Here is a 17,638-nt window from a genome sequence, read left to right on the forward strand (position 1 = left end):
TTGCTTTTTTTAGCGCCCAACTCGACATCCCCTTCTGCATCCAATTTTAGGTCTAGTTTTTTGTCCTTTTTTGCCTCTAGTTTGGTGTCCATTTTTGTAGCCTTGTTTGTGCTCAGTTTAGTATCTTTTTATATGCCCATTTTTGTTCCCTTATTTTTGTCTAGTGTTGCGCCCATTTTACTTGTAGTATAAAACCCTTTTTTTGTCCTTTCTTTCATCTTTATTTAATGCCCAGTTTAACATCCAATTATACTTCCAATTTTGCATCCATTATTATAACCACATTTGGCTTCTTATTTAGAGTGTACTTTTGTTTCCATTTATGACCCCCATTATGGGTTTATTTACTAATTTCAATTACATAGTGAAATATATTATAGTTGTTAAATATCATTAAAGAAGAAATCAAAATTCAAATTGATACAATATTGTTTGTAAAGAAATTTAAAGGAAATTAACATTCATCTAAAAAATAGTAGTATCATCATATATAATAATTCTCCATCAAAAAAAAATCATTGATAATTTTCAATATACCAATATGAATACCAAATCAACACCTATCGCGGATATCATTATTCCAAGGTAAATTCACAACATCCATCCAAAAATAGTAATATCATTGTACATAATGATTCTCCATCAAAAAACATTGACAATTTTCAACAGATATATAAAGTAACAAGATAATACTAATAATATCACCATCATCTTTAATCAAATCAACTAAAATTCAAATATATGATTACCAAATCAAAATCTTTCACGGATATTATTATTCAAAGGTAAATTCACAACATCCACCAAAGATAGTAGTATCATCATATACAATAATTCTCCATCAAAATAATGTTGATAATTTTCAATATATGCATAAATTAACAAGATATTAATGATAATATCATCGTCATATTTAATCAAATCAACCAAAATTAAATGTATGATTACCAAATCAAAATGTTTCATAAATATCATTATTCTAAGGTAAATTCACAACATCCATCTAAAAATAGGAATCTCACCATACACAATAATTCTTCAACAAAAAAATGTTGACAATTATTAACATATTCATAAGGTAACAAGATAGTACTCGACAATATCATCATCTTTATTCAAATCAACTAAAATTCCAATGCATTATTACCATATTAAGACATCCCAAGTAAATATCAAAAACAATGCATGACTAGCTAACACCGCCAAGATCATAGTTAAGATAATCCTCATGATCATTACCATGATCATCATCCTAACCATCTTGATTAGTCTCATCCACATGAGCACCACTGTCATCGTCATCATCTCCTATATCTGATGTATGCTTAACATAGTCTAGATCATCATCTTTGCAGTCATTAATTGTAGCATTCTAAAAAAAAAACCAATATTACATGTTAGTATTAATTCCATAGCACAATGCATTTTTTTGTTACAATGCCAACCATAAATGAGATAGGATATAATATCATCTAATAGTACTAAAAATAAAATGAAAATATAGTTTTAGATATATTGTAGATCCAACTAAGATTACACATGTAATTCACATTAAGTTGTAGAAGCAATTTTTAATGCATATGAAGTAGGTACCCAATTGTTCTTCATATTTTATTGTGAATGTTTTTTATGTTGTCCATGCACCACTTGTAAATTAAGATGTACTAGAAGCTTTAGTTCAAATTACAATTCTAATTTGGATTAGCAATAAAAGAATTTTTAACAAAAAAACAATGTCATGTGAAAAAAATAAAATGTTTTTAATGAAAAATAAGACACATACAATATGAATGTCGCATGAAATATTTAATTGATTTTAATGCATGTACTTTTCATTATGATATAATGGATCCTGATGTTCGTTCAAGAACAAATGCTAGCAAATAATTACTTCATTATATCCACTATCACACTAAATCCATTATACCTAGCAATGACGATGATTCCATTTTATATGTTTTAAACTCCCTAAATTATAATCTAAAAGAGAAGTAAAATCTTGATTTAAATTCAGCTCTAAATCCAATTTATTTTGAATTTCCTAAACCATATATTTTTTAAATAGTATGATCTTTTTGTGAGTTTAGCACATAATGTATCTAGTGATGTAAACAGGGGGATTTCAACCAAACTAGTTTTAGGTGGATTGAAGGGTAAGCTAAGGTGGGCATTTTACAAAACTTACTTTGGAAGGAAAAATATCCCTTGTTTGCTAGCGGTGGTCGGGATTTGAAAACATGGAAACGGATTTTGAAAGGTGCCAACAAGAATTAAAAATACTCAAGTTCATTACCTCTAGAGAGTGGGTTCATATTATATCTTAGATTATTGCAGTTTGGTTGAAAATCAGGTTAGGTGGAATTTTTAGCATTATAATATGAACAAGAATGTAAAAAAAAATGAATTTCTAGAGTTATTGGGTATGTTAGCACTAAAAAAAAATTAGTAAAAACCTTTTTTATTTTGGTTTAAAAATTAAATTGCATTAATCTAAAAAAATGGTTTCTAGAGTTATCGGGCTTGTTATCATTAGAAAAAAGTTTAGTAAAAACTTTTTTTATTTTGTTTAAAAAGTAAATTTCATTTCTATAGTTTATATCGTCGCCAACTTTCAACAAAATTATTGGATTTTGTTCATCACAATAGAACTATGGTTCCAACTCATGACCCCGAGTTCCAACACCAAACCACATTAGTCCAAAAATAGCAAGAAGTAACCTCATCAGTCAAATGGGTAAAGAATTGAATCTTTCATTTGCCACCATGATCATCAAAACTCAATAAACAAGGCAACCAAACCACAAGATCATAACACACATCAATATAAACAAGAGATCATCATAAAAAGATAGCAACCAGATTAAACATAGAACCCCAAATCAAGACTAAGAAACCAATAGTAGGATCTAACAATAATAATAGTTAGCGGTTTCAAAGTTTAAGTGGGGCGGGCTTCATTTTTATAAAAAATGATAGGGTAGTAATTACTAGCAAAACATCTACTCAACAAGTGATTAGAGAATCCAAGTTTCAATTTATTCATATAGACCCTATACTAAGTGGACCTACTAATTATACCTATGACCTTAGTATATGGACACACCTTGATTACACCCATAACATTCTTCCTACAGATAATCTCACTAAATTGTGGAAAATATTTAAATTTGGTACATAAGAGCTTCATTGTTTTGGGATCTTCTAATTTATTGTTCTCAAAATATAACTCTATTCGTTGATCCAACTAATTAAATCCTTCATTTTTAGATTCCTGAGAAAACTCATTATTTTCCATACAACATCTCTTTCTATTACACCTTCTTTCCCTTCATCTAGCCCTAAAGTTCTCAAATCTTCCTTGTTTTTTTTTCCTGTTGTCCTTTGATCCCATGATGCTCTTCTTTAAAGAATGCAATTATATTCTCAGATCTTTCTCCCCACTACACATCATTTTTCACTCTTACATAAAACCTTGTTTTTAGAGCCAATTTAGTATAGTACCAAACTAACATGGTAGATCATGTTTTTAGTGTTAAAATATCTTTCTCTGCAACAACACATATAAATTTAACCAAAATAAATAGCATAACATTGAGCATTGTTAACAAACACAATAATATAACCATATCACACATACATATGGTTAAAATGTACATTCATCATCAGATTCTTAACACATGTTGTCTCTATTCCTTAACTCTATTCTTCTTCCAACTAAATCTACAAGTCAAAATAGTCTACTTATAGTCCCCTCTCTTTAGATTATGTTCTCATGTAACTATTGTAGCATTGTCTTTTCATTACTTAAATGTTTTATATTGCTTCAACCTAGTGTTGAAATTTCATGATAAATTTGAACATTTTTTCCAATTGAATATTTTTACAAGTGGTTCTGGTGAAGAGACTATCAATGCTAACATGAAGCAGATTGTTCATACCATAGATTCTATAGGTTATACGACAAGTTGTCTATCATTTTCTCCTTATAAGCATGTTGCGTCTTGCAAATCCTCCTTTACAAGCATTGAATCATAATGTATACAACTATACAACATGCAGTTATTATGACACCACCTAAATCATTGTCTATGTTTTTGCCAAACACTTTGTTCAGTTCTTATATAATGTTATGTATTGATATATCTTATATAACTCTGATACTTTAATGGATGATATTCATTATCAAATTTTAATTCTTTGCAAAACAATAGGCATGTGAGGAGAAGTTAGAGTATTAGAGAGTAGAAGAAACATGAACTTGAAACATAGACAAAATTTCCAATTTGTTAAATCATTAAGTTATTTGTCTCTTTCAACCTTGACCGTTAACAACTTTCATGTGTGTATCCATTTCTTTCATATTTTTTACCTTTTAATTTAGATTGTATCTTGGTAATCATCATCCTCAGAGTGACATGTGGAGCAGTGTGAAAATCTAGTGTTATCCAAATAGATATATAAAATTTAAACTTTATGTTTGTTTTCAAAATAGGCCAATCTTGGAGAAAATATCCCCGAATCTAACAGATCACAAGCAAAGCTAATTTTGAGTTTGCTCTTGATTCATTAGATTGAGAAAAAATTCTCCCGCTCAATCTATAACAAAGCTCGGATCACAAGCAAAGCTAATTTTGAAGTCTTGCTGAATCATTCTAGTATTGAGAGTGTAAAGAGTATTGAAAAAAATTGTCTCCATGGCAGTCATGGTATTTTCTCATATTTCTATCAATGCAATTTTCTCTTTGGTTACAAACAATCATTTTCAATGGATCAAAATAGATATAGGTATGAAGAAAAATGTCAATTTGTAGCCAGAGGTTTATTACGGATCAGGTGAATGGTTTCTCTGACCATACCTGAATCAGGTGGACGTTGGCTGTAATGATTATGAGGTATGTTAAGAATGAGAATGTTAATGACACCTTATAAATGCCTCAACAATTGGTGCTTACAGATGTCAACCCCAATTCAATCACCAAGGAAAGCGTCATCTCGGATTGTGGTGAATTATGCATACTACAATAATGTGATTTGATTTGTGATTATGTGATAAGAAATGGGTTTGGTTTAGATGTTTATGTGGTAAATTTCCTTTTAGCCATGTATTCTATGTTCAAGATTTTAGATTTCGCAAGCCATTTGTTTGATGAAAAATAGATGGGGTCTCATGGAATAGAATGATTGTTGGGCATGCACAAAATTGACATGCTAGTGAAGCCTTAACATTGTTCAATGAAATGTGACTTGCAGATGTGAAATAAAATTCTCTTAAAATGGTGAGTGTGCTCTCAGCCTATTTTGATTTCGAAACTTGGTAGCAAGAAAAAGTGTATACATGGTTACATTATTAGAAATGAATTAAGATCGTAGATATTTTTTGGTAATTTTCTTATAGTTATGTATGTTAAGTGTGAGAGTTTAGATACTACACATTTAGTTTTCAACAAAATGCCTAATAGAGATATGGTCTCCTAAAATGCAATGATTGTTGGATATTCTCAAAATGGCCTTGCTAATGAAGCTTTATAGTTGTTTGATCAAATGAAAATGAAAGATGTGAAGCCTAGCTCTTTTACCTTTGGAGTTGTGTTGTAAACTTGGGCCCAATTTTCAGCTTTCAAACATGGCAAGCGAACCCTGATTGCATAATTGCAAGTGGAGTTAACTTAGATATTTTTCTCATGATTGTGGTCATAGACATGTATGGAAAATGTGGATGCATAAAGGTTGCACACCAAATATTTGACAAACTAATTATTATATATGTTGTCTCATCGAATGCTATGATTGCAAGGTATGAGATGCATGGGCATGGTGAGGATGCTCTTGCACTTTTTGTCTAGATGTAACAGATGGGAATGAAACCAAACCATGTTACCTTTGTGTGCTTGTTTTTCTACATTCAATCATGCAGTCCTCGTGGATGAAGGATGGCACTACTTCACTTGCATAACTCAATATTGTTACATCAATCCCATGGTAAAACACTATGCATGCATGGTTGACCTTCATGGTCGAGTTGGTCAACTAGATGAGGCACTTCATCCAAACAATGTCATTAAACTCTGATTCAAGTGTATGGGAAGCCTTGCTTGGTGCGTGCACAATTCATTGCAATATTGAGCTAGGTGAAAGTGTGCCATAAATACATTTTCATTTAGAACCAGATAACATTGGATATTATGTTCTTCTGTCAAACATCTATGTTGCAGCTGGGAAATTTGATGATGTAGTCAAATTGTGAACTCTCATGAAAGATAGGGGTTAAAAAAGAATCCAAGGTGCAGCTACATTGAACTAGATAAAATGGTTCATACATTCCTTATGGGGGATACATTTCATCCCCAAATTGAAAAAAATTGTGCAACACTACGAACTTTGGCTAGCCAAATGGAGGAGGCAAGTTATGTGCCTGACACAAATTTTGTATTGCATAACATTAAGGAGGAGACAAAGGAACACATGCTTTACAAACATAATGAAAAGTTGGCCATTTTTTTTGGATTATCAAGACATGTCCTAGTATTACTATCTGAATTACAAAAAATCTTCTTGTACTTGGTGTAACAGCCCTGGTGAAAATTGCATGTAATAAAAGTTAATAAAGGCAAATTAAGACCACTGTTAAGGGACATTTATTCCAAGTTGAATGTTGGGAAAACATATCCTAGTGGGCATCACTAGATTTTTTTATAGCTAAGGAAATTGGCAAAGACAAAGGAAAATGAATTAAAAGGCAAAAAGGAATTTTTGGCACATTTATTTATGGAAATAAAGGAAATTAGGAGAAAAGTATGGTTAAAGGTCACATGTTGCATGTGAGGAGGAAATTGAAGGAAAATAATGGAAAATTAAGAAATTAGAGGCCTCATTAATAAAAGGGGTTCTGAGGATCAGTTGGTAACCTTTTGTCAATTCAAGTTTTGGAGCTCTCTCATTATTCCCTCTCTCTCACTCACTCTTGGTCACTTACAGTTTTCTTGGAGCACTTTAGCTTTGGATCAAGGAAGGAAAAGAAAGAAAAGTGAAAGGAAGAAAAGAAAGGATTAAGGAAGGAAGAGAACGACTAGGAAGCTTCAACATGAATACTTGCAGGTAACATATTGCATGTGTGATTTGCTAGTTGGTTTTGACATGCATGGCTTTGCATGTTAGTGTATGGTTCTCTTGTTATCGGTGGCATGGTTTTCCCGGGTTATGACAATGGTTTTCAACCTGGCCTTCCCTTTTTCTAGATGTCATGGTATGTTGGGATGTTTATCTCGGTTTTGAGTTTTGGTTTGCTAGATGGATTTCGGAATTCGGGGCGAAGGTGGTCTCAAGGTTCATTCCCAAAGGCATAGGAATCCCTTGACTGGTTTTGTTGGGATACATGGTAAAGCCTGAGGGAGAAGTCTCGGTTTAGGGCCTAGTGATCCGAGTTTGGATTACGGTAAATCTTGAGATACTGGTCTCGGTTTGGGGCCTCGATCCGAGATTGGATTGCGGTAAAGCCTGAGAGACAAGGAGACAGAAAATTTCTCAAGGATAGTGATGGATTTCGGATGGCATTCCAAGTTCAGTTTGGTTGTGATCGGAGCACTGGTTTTGGTGTGATCACAGTTTGGTGAGGGTGGAGGTGGTTTAACCTCTGGATTCCCTTGGTTATTTTTGGATTGGTTTATCCATGAGATCCCACATTCATGCTTGGAATATGGAACGAGGGTGACTAGCTGAAAGAAAGATTTGGTTCAACCATGTCTACAGTCAGGTGGTACATGGAAGTCTCGAACCTGGTCGTATTTGCCTATGATTAATGAAAGCTAAGTTCTCTTGCTTTTTCACTTTTTTATATGTGGATTTAATGGTTGTTATATCTCTATTATTTACATGGTTTTATGTTGGTTATAAGCATGGTTAATTGACTGGTTCATGTCATGGTTATTTCATGTATTTACTTGTAATTGTTAAAATGATGGATGCAAGACCTAATTGATGTCATAATAGTTCAAGGGAGAAGGTGGTGATCCTTATTTTCATGTTTCATAAGAGTTTTCAGTCATTCATGCTTTGTCTTATATCCTAGACCTGTAGGTTGCATTGATGCCAAGTGTTTGACAGAATGTCAGTCCTGGTTGGGGATGGTCAAGCCTAGTCCTAAGGTTGATTTTTGGTTTATTAGTCTTGTCATCATGTCTTTGATGGATTCTGAAAGTTATAACAAGTTCTCGACAGTGGCTGAAATTCTAGGCTAGAAAATTGCCTTGAATTCTGCGACGCCGGCTTAGGTCTGCTGGGAAAAGTCCCTAGACGTTGGCTTGGGGGCTTATGAGAGCATCCAGAGGTCCCTGGACATTGGCATACCCATAGCACGAGAGTGTCTAGAATTCAAAAGGTCGAAAAGATTAGTGGGACCCAGGGGCAGGATGCCTGAGTGGCTAATATGTCTCTTGGGGGTATTGTTGTTGATGTGGAAGGTATGGTTGATGTGTTTTGTTGATTCCATTTCCTTAAGGTCACCAAGGAGGTTGAATCCATTCATAGTGGCCTCTCTCATCGCATGTTTACCCCGGTTGTCAAGTTACTTGGATAGATATGGGAGGAGGGTGGTTACGGATTGTTATCAAAGTGTGGTTCCACTCTCCTTGGGTGAATGTGTTTATCATGCATTCATGTTAGTTTTACATGTGTCAGTCATCCTTGTGGTCTATGTGCTTGTTGCATATTAATGGTGTCATTTTGTGTGCTTGTTTACAATCTCGTATATTTGGTTACATTCTTGCATGCTTTGTTACATGTATCATTCTTGTAGGTTTGGTTACAAGTATTGTCGTTCATGCTTGATAATATTTGTTCATGTGTGTGTGTTGCCACGGGTGTATAATTGGGCACATGTTGTTTATGTTTGTGTACAATCAGTATACAGTGGTGTTATGGTTGTTGATGTCATGCATGTATTCATGGTATGTGTGTACTTGATATGGTCATGCATTGATGACTAGACTCTAGCTAAACTAATGGTTACATGGTTATGTGCTTATGTATCATATATCTATATGATGTTATGATTATGTTATACATGTATCACGTTTATTTGATGATCTTGCAGATGATATATCCTCCCTGAACTATGCTAAGGTACATTGGTTTGTTGTGATTTGGTTTAGATGACATAGTATGCCTTACAGGAAAGAGATCAAATGGATAGCAAGATGGCAAACTACAAAGACTCTCCCTATTAATCGAATGAGAAATGCGGTGTTGGGCTCTATTCTTATTTGGCAGATACATTGAGAAGCTTGAAGGAAGAAATGAGGAGTTGTAAGGTGAACAATGATAAAATCATGCAGGCACAAGATAAACAAGAAGAGGTTAATGCAATATTAACTCGGAGTTTGTCAGAATTACAGCGAGAGGGACCACTTCGAATCAGCCATGAGAAGGAGGAAAAAACTAATGGGGCATATGGCAGCAAGTCTTATGGTGGTCACAGGTCAAACAAAGACGACACGATCAGAGATGGCAGGTTCTTGGACACTCCGGATAGGAGAGGTGATGGACACAAGTACTATTCCAGTTCTGGTTTGAACGGGCATCATGATCATCATCATTATCATCCTTACATGAGGAGTGATAGGGGATACTTTCCAAATGAGTTTAAGAAAGAAAAGCCACCTACCTTTGATGGAGAGATAAATAAATCACAGGATGCAGAGGCATGGTTGCTTGGTATGAGGAAATTATTCAGATTGCATGATTATTTAGAAAACATGAAAGCAAAGATAGCCACTTTCAATCTCAAAGGTAAATCAAATATTTGGTGGGAATATGTGAAGAATATTAAAGGTATACATGAGGACGATTTGACTTGGGATGAGTTTGAGAGGCTCTTCAAGAAGAAGTATTTTTTAGAGAGATACTTTGATGATAGAGCTAAGGAGTTTTATGAGTTGCAGATGGGTTCCATGACAAATGATGAGTATACCAATAGGTTCTTGGAGCTGTTACATATGTGCCTTACCTCAAGGAGGAGAAGGCCAAGGTTTAGAGATTCATCGATGGACTACCAATAGAATTCAAAGACTGGATTGATTTCGATGATCCTAGATGGATGGAGGAGGTAAAACAAGAAAATGTTGAGCCTAAGCTTGACTTGAAAGGAAATGAGAAATTTGAAGGAAAATGGCCACCAAAGCAAGGAAGACCTCAATATGCAAGTGAGAAAGAAAATGTAGTCCCTTACAAGAAGTTCAATACAATTGAGAGGGGACATGGAGAGTAGAAGACTAGAGGTGGTGGTAGAGAACCATTGTAGTGTTGGATATGTGGTAAGGACCATTGTAAGAGGGGTTGTCCACAGTATCAGAGCGGTGGTAGACCCCAGATCTATAGTGCTCAGGAGGCACATACAGTTGGTGATGTTGGTCATAGAATTCCTCAGTTTTATGCAGTTATGGACAATAGGCGGGTGGATCATCAGGCACCTATCATTGAGATGGACGGTAAGCTTTGTGATCAAGTTGTTTCTATTTTGATTGATCCTAGATCTAACTATAGTTATATTAATCCTGACATGGTGGATAAGTGTGGTTTGAGAAAAGAAGTGCATGCGGAATATTGGTTGGTGCAATTGGCTACAGGTACAAACAAGAGATTTCACCATTGGGTAAGAGCTTGTGTATTTGATTTAAATGGCATTCCTACAGCAACACATTTGAATGTACTACCGTTGGGTTCGTATAGTATGATTTTAGGTATGGATTGGTTGTATCTTCACACAACCAAAGTCGATTACTTTGTCAAGGCCATTGAGTGTGTGGATGATAGTGGGGAAAAGGGAACTTTGCAGTGGAATAAGAAGCCTACATCAGTGAGGATGGTTACCGCTATGCAGGCTAAGCGCAGTTCCAAAAAAGGTTGTGTGATGTTTGCAGTGCACATTTCTAGAGACAAAGATAAGGAAGTTGGCGATGTAGATGTTTTGAGTAGATACCCAGTTCTACAACAGTTTCATGATGTATTTTTGTGAGCCTAGGTATTGCAACAAGAATGCTGCAACTCCTAGGGCTACCAACTTTACTTATCAACCTAGGGTTCGTACAAACTTGGAGGTGACAGTGCTATATGCACAAGTAAAAGTGAAGGTCCTGCCTGTTGTCACTATTCATCTGGCAAGAGACACTAGGGGTTCCAAGCTAGAATTCTAGAGGGTCAGAAGAAGCTTGATTCTTTGATGGAAGGAGAGAAAATATATTCTAAGAGAGAGCTACTATACTGCAGTAATGACAAAAACAACATGTAATGCTAACTCACACCATAACCTAATTAACCATTTAAACAATTATGTTAAGCAAAATTTCTAAATTAATCACTAATCTAATGCTGCTATCTAAGTTGCAAAAGTAAAGAGCATCAAACCATACTAAGGTGTAAGCAAAGGAATTAAACTAAATTTGTTTTCAAGTGGAAGAGTAGTCGATGATCAAAATTGGTGAAAGGAGGACGTAATGATAGATGAGAGGCAAAGATCTTATCATAGGAGATTACGTAGATATATGGGCGAACATGGTTAATGAATAGGATGAATGGCGGAGATCTTATCGTGGAGGCTTAAGTTAATAGATGGACAGACATGATAAATCGGAAGATGGGCGACGGAGATAAAAACGTGCGGAATGATGGAGCGAGTTTCGTAGGCAGTAAGCAATTTCTCACGCACCCTCAAAGTTGTAAACTGTATTTCTAAATTTATCGTGACTAGACTAAGTAAGTGACACGTAGCACGAGAAAACCAATTTTCACACGTGCTCTCGGGCGGATAATGGTCATGCAAGAATCTGCGCGAGATTGCGTGATAGCTGATGGATCAGGCGGGGTTGATCAATGGTGGAGATCGAATAAGCTAGTTTGCGATCAAGTGACGCGATAGCCATTGGATCAAGCGAGGCAGATCGACAGTGGAGATTACAGAAGGGTAAAGAAAATGTGCAGAAATGATGGAGCGGATTTTTGAAGGCGGTAAGCAGTTTACCACACGCCCTTAAAGCTGTAAGTTGTATTCTAAAATTTTACGCAATTAGCCTAACTGGGCAACATGTAGCATGGGAAAACCACTTTTCTCGCATGCTCTCGGGCAGATAACGACCATGCAAGAATCTGTGCGAGATTGCGCAAAAGTTGTCGGATCAGGCGAGGCAGATCGACAGTTGGGGTTTAAAGTGCATAAAGTAGGTGGAAGACTTCACGCGAGGTGGTTGTTAGACAAACTAATGAATCGGACGGTGATTGGTCAGGTTTGTTGTGGATTAGACAGTAAGGAGATTATGCATGAAGAACGTGCTGAAGGAATTTTCAATGAAAACAACGGAAAAACCAGTGAAGGTGAGGGTGGACCGAGAGTGATGGAAAATGATGACAGTGAAAAGAAATGAGTAACTGCATCAAACAACAAACTCCAAAGCTCATGCGAGAACTAGAAACCTGTGTTTTTGGGGTTGCTGAAGGGTCTCTTCCTTAAGTCATGGTCCCAGAGGGAGGAGGTGAGGCCGAGACACCTGCGAACAGCCTTATGGTGATATTTTTCTCCTAGCTAACCTGTTAATTGAAAGAAGGCACAAATGGAAGTAAACTAAAGCACAACCAGTCTACTCTACACTACTGTAATGGGAATGTTGCTACTTAAGAAAATGAACAATGAAACCATGAATCATCTACTCTATATTGTTGTAATGGAAATGCAGCTACTTAAGCAAATGAACAAAAAACCATAAATCTACGCTATACTGTTGTAATGAAAATGCAGCTACTTAGGAAAATGAACAGAAAACCAGGAATCTATGCTAGCATACATGTATAGTAAAGAGGAGATTTGGCTACATAGGTTGGTCCCTAACCCAAGAGCTTTAGCCCTCTGAGTTAACTCAGTGTTGGCTCAAAACAAAACTCATCTTCATTATGAAAACCATGGATTACATCAAAAACTGTCACGAGTCTTACAACTCGAAAATAAAGTATAGTTCTACAATAAAAATCTAAATCCTATTGAGGTCCCAAGCCTCTCTACTTATACATCTGAAGTCTCCAACGACTTCCTTCAAAATAGGGAGGCTCGGCTCCCCACTCAAGATAAACTGGTTTTTGTCCCTTTCACTTGCTCGGTTGTCTTCTCGTCCTCATGATTTGGTTGTTTGCACTCCAAGCTGATGGAGGAATATTCGAATGGAGTGGTAGTAAATGAGGAGGATTCACGTCCTATAATTCCTCTCCCTTGTCCCATTCGAGTTTTTACCAAGGTCTTTGCCACAGTTCCTTGCTTTTATCCTTTATTCCTACATTAAATGCACATTAGACCACAAAGCAAAATATCCAACTCTAACTCATCTCATAAACAAAATATGATCAAAAGTATGCAATAAATTGTGAGAATAGTTGGTTGACTAAGCTAGGAGGTGAATTAAGGCCCATATAATTACCCAATGATGAGGTTCATCATCACCCCCTACTGAAAGTGTTGCTCATCCTCTGAGCAACTTAGTCAATGTCCATGTCCTTCATGGCTCTGGTAGCCTCTCTGACATCCCATGCTTCTTCTGTGGTCTCTTCTTCTTGTTCATAGAAACTTGCTTTCCTTTCTACTTTTTCCCACTGCCTCTTTTCCTCTTCTTCTTTTCTCCCTTCTAGCATCCCTAGGAGTAGTGGTGGACTGAGTTTTAGGCCTATCCAATTGACCTCCAACCTTTGCATTGATTGCTTATACATAGGTGTCCTGTTGAGTGCCTCTCTCAACCTTTGAGGGGAGTGATGTTCTCTGATCTTCAAGATATGTGGCAGTGTGTTCCATCTCCTTTAGCAGACATGTATATTATCATCTCTTAGCAACCTAAACATATTCTCAAAATGTGGAATTGCTTGCTCTTGGGCAGGAAGATATCTGGGTGCTAGCTGAGGATCATTTGCAATTAGATTATGGGTGTTGATTAGGGCCATGGGATTTGATTGTTCAGTTATGATGAAAAAAAGGTTCATTTTGCTCTCTGGCCAATATTCTTTTCATCTCTGCAGCCCTTGACTTCTCATGGTTCATCGATGATGCCAAAGCCATTAATTGTAGATCTCCTAGCTCTGCATTAGGATCTGAAATATTCATGTCTGTGAGGGCCATGTTGTGCAAGTAAAACTCAGCCATTTTGGCCCTATCCTCTAGTGCACTTTGATCACAAAGATCAATAAACTGCCTACAATCCTAAAATGGCATGGTGCCCCTTTGTGCTAGTGTTTTAATCTGAAATTGCAGCCATTGTTCTCTGAGGTAAAGAGCATAGGATTTAGCTGGCATCCTACACTAGATGGCCTCCAAGGAGAGGCTGGCCATATATGCTAGTTGGTTTTCCTTTTCCTGTAGCTATCCTCTCAGGGGCCTCTAGAGACACCCTAGGTGACTCCTCCTTGTGTTCTTCCCCTTCTGTTTCAATGCCTTCTTCCTCTTTGTTTCTCTTATCTTCTTCCTTTTGTTGTTCTTTCTCATCTCCATTAGTTTCTTCCTTCGTTTCCTCCTCTGTTTCAGCATCATCCTCCTTGTGTTCTCTTTCATCATGTTCCTCTATATTAGTTTCTTCTTCATCCATCTCATCCCCATCTAGCTCTGTATCTTGTTTTTCTTGTTTTTCCTCCTCCTCACTGACAAAAGGAATAACATCATAGGTGAGGGTTTTGATATCATCCTCTGCTGGTAAGTTTCTGAAGGCTGGCAATGTTATAGGGATCTTGAGGGTTTGGAGGACATCCTTAATGAGGATCCTGATCAACCCATGGTGAGTGAACTATTGGGAATCCCCTTCCTTTACTTTGTTGTTGGAGTCTATGAGTGATTGCATTAAGAAATAGGGTACGTTGAGTCTTTGGTGAACTGGTGTTTCTACCCCAAGTCTTAATTCTTCAAGCATTATAAAATGGTAGTCATAAACAACACTGTCTCTACCCTCACATGAGATGTATTTAATGATTTGGTAACCTACCTCACTCCATGGGTATGGCACACTGTCCCTCTTTACTCCATTTTTATCCTCTGTGGGTTCTTCACCTTCTAAAAAGAATTTCCTTTTTGCCACCTTTTCACTTATAAACCAACTACCTCGTAACCTATCATATGAGTGAGTGAGCGGGATACTTACCTATGGTCTCAATGTCATGCTGCAGTTGTCGAAGATCAGAGGTGTTGATGATGGTCATTCTTCTTCCTCCTTTGTTATCTGCTGATGGTTTATTGGCTTTTACAAGTGTCTGTGATTGAAGATCTGATGTTATTGTTGCTGATGTGGAGCTCCTGGATCATCCTAGTGAAGAATTGTAGCTGATGATTGGTATTCTGTGGGATAGGCTGCCATGGGATTTCCCACAGGATGTCATGTAGTTGATGTCTTGTTGCTGGCTGGGGCTATGAGGGTGCTGCAATGAATGGACAGAGGGATTAGGAGTGTGTGTGGATGTAGGGATGATGGTAATGGATGAGGTGAGGGGTTAGATCATGTCTAGAATGAATTTTTGGGACCTAACCAATCTACCATTCAGGGGATCCTGTAGGAATACAGGGGATCCTATAGAAAACACAATCTTCACCTTAAATTGAAGCAATGAAGTAAAAAACAATGGAATTGATGGAGGGATGCATGGTAAGGAGTGGAGGAGATGAATATATGTGAGGCAGGGTTCCCTTTGGATCTTCTCTTTTCTCCTTGATTGTCTTTCTCACCCACCTGCAAATAACAATTATGTTTTTTTTCTCTTTTTTCTTTTATTATTATTATTATTATTTTGAAAAACACCTAGGCTACCTCAAAGAGGTTTTCACCCTAGATATTTGCCCTAGGCACCTCAAGGAAGGTTTTCACCCAAGGATCTTCTTCTCTTTTCATTTTTCTCATCCTTGGGCCGCCTCACGAGGTTTTCACCTAAATCCTTATTCTTTTTTCTCTTTTTCAGTGACCTGATGAGGGAGGAGCTGGAACTTTCTCCACCATCATCATTGTCTTATTGATATTGTCAATGAACTTTTGTTTTGATAAAGGCCTCTTGTACATTTTCAATTAGTGTCCATTAACAAGCAATGGAATGGCTTCTTCATCTGTAGTTCTTATTCGCACTGAACCATTATCATAGCATCTTTCCACCACATAAGGTCCAAGTCATCTTGTCCTTAGCTTGCCCTTTAAGTCTTTATACCTAGAATCATATAACAATTCCCAGTCTCCCTCTTGAAATTGATTCTCCTTAATATGTTTGTCATGCCAGATCTTCCTCTGAAGCTGAACTATCTCTATATGTAGGAGGGCCTGCATTTTGAATTCATCCAAGCCATTCAAATGGAACAATCTTTCTTTCTGTGCATGACTGAGATCCAAATCTAGCTGGGTTTCCATCCTCAATGTGTTATATTCAAACTCAGTGGACATCAAAGTCTTTTTCCCATAAACCAGCTCATAGGGTGTAAATCTAGTGGTGGTCTTCCATGTTGTATTATAGGCCCAAGTGGTCTCAACTAGTCTCTCTGCCCAATCCTTCTTGTTGTTGCTCACTACCTTGGTTAAGATGTTCTCTAGTGCCCTATTGGTCACCTCCACTTGCCCATTAGCTTGTGGATGATAAGGAGTGGAGGTCCTATCACTATGCTTGATTTTGTGATGGTTGAGTAGTTCTTCAATCATGTTGGAGGTAAACTAGTTACCTTGGTCTGTGACACACTGAGGGGTGTACTCCCTTCATTTCCTTGTAACTCCAAGCGAAGGCTTCTGGGTTTTCTCTCAACATGTTGCATAGCTTTTCCTCTTCTAAAGCAAAAAGAGATGGATTAATTTTCAAAGTTTTCTCTGGGCTGAATTCTATGGTTTTGACATGGAGTGGGTTAGAATCGGCCAAGCATAAGTCAATTGGATGATTTTTATGGGTTTCCCTTACCTCTTCTTCTAATGGTAATGAACTAGGAGTTGGATTTTGGAGCAGGTGTTCAATTAAGTCATCCTCATCTTGTTGTCCTCCTCCCATGGTTGCTTCCAAAGCATAAATTTGGGGAGAATAAACCTCATTTCTTCTTCCTCCTCCAACCATAAAGGTAAATCATGCTCTAGAGAAGGTTGAGCAGGAGAGTATAGGACTAATTGTTTGGACATATGCCCATTCTTGATGGTCATATTCCCAGCTCTACAGCTAATGTAAGCATTAGATGTGGCCAACCATGGCCTCCCAAGGATGAGAGGGTAACCAGTAAGCTTAGCCTTAGGCTGGAGAACTAGAAAATCTACAAGGTACTCCCAGGAGTCAATGGAGACCATCACATCCTCCATAATTCCCTCAGGGGTGACTGTGGAACGATCTGCAAGTTGCAGAACTGTTGTCATCTTCCTCAATGACCCTTAGAGGTTGCGCTTGAGCATGGTGTCCTTGGTCATCACATTAATGGCAACCCCAAGATCAATCAAAGTGTGTGGGACAATGGTGCCATTAATATGCACATCTACTACAGGGCTTCCAGGGTCCAAATATTTTGGACATATTACCTGCCCCAGCATTAAGTCGACAGTTGCCCAATGACATTAATGGTAGGGGCATCCCTTTTTCTTCTTCCTGGATGCTTGAAGCACTTCTCCTTAATCAACTTATTGTAAAT

Source organism: Pinus tabuliformis, chromosome 7 (genome assembly GCF_031772625.1).
Source record: "Pinus tabuliformis cultivar Carrire ecotype Pingquan chromosome 7, CPIR1, whole genome shotgun sequence".
Lineage (NCBI taxonomy): Eukaryota > Viridiplantae > Streptophyta > Pinopsida > Pinales > Pinaceae > Pinus > Pinus tabuliformis.